Raw genomic sequence first — 537 nt, 5'->3', positions numbered from 1 at the left:
TTTGTATGACTTGTTTATCTTGTGAGAGAAAAGGATGAACGAGGGAAGGCCTTATTTGCAAATGTGGAGAGGTGTGTGGGTACTTTTTTGCAAAATTGCCATAGTTTCTTTCCTATTAGTCAGATATAAATCGGACGACCTATATTGCAGGATGGCAGGCACACCATCGTCACCAACTCTGTTTTTTATAAGAGTGTATTTTATGTATTTTATAAGAGTGTAGATGTAGAGTAGATACAAGTCGACAGGTGGGCACGATGGTAGTGAGATAATGTGATGCAACACTAGAGGTGCCACGTGGAGCGTTTAACTGGTGAACTAGTCATGTCATGAGCAAATACAGAGTTGTGTGGTGAGCCCGTGACTGTATAATAACCACTAAACGTAAATGGTGACCGTAATGAGTGGATTCTGAAGTCCAATGTACGTATCGCGCTTTCGCTTCAAATACAATGATCGTCACTGCATATATCGTGAGAGAAAGATGAAACATGCGTGAATTTTCTGGGGGCTTACTTTTAGAGGACCTGGAGATAG

The sequence above is a fragment of the Triticum aestivum genome, chromosome 1D (genome assembly GCF_018294505.1).
Source record: "Triticum aestivum cultivar Chinese Spring chromosome 1D, IWGSC CS RefSeq v2.1, whole genome shotgun sequence".
Taxonomy (NCBI): domain Eukaryota; kingdom Viridiplantae; phylum Streptophyta; class Magnoliopsida; order Poales; family Poaceae; genus Triticum; species Triticum aestivum.
Note: the sequence above shows the minus strand (reverse complement) of the source record.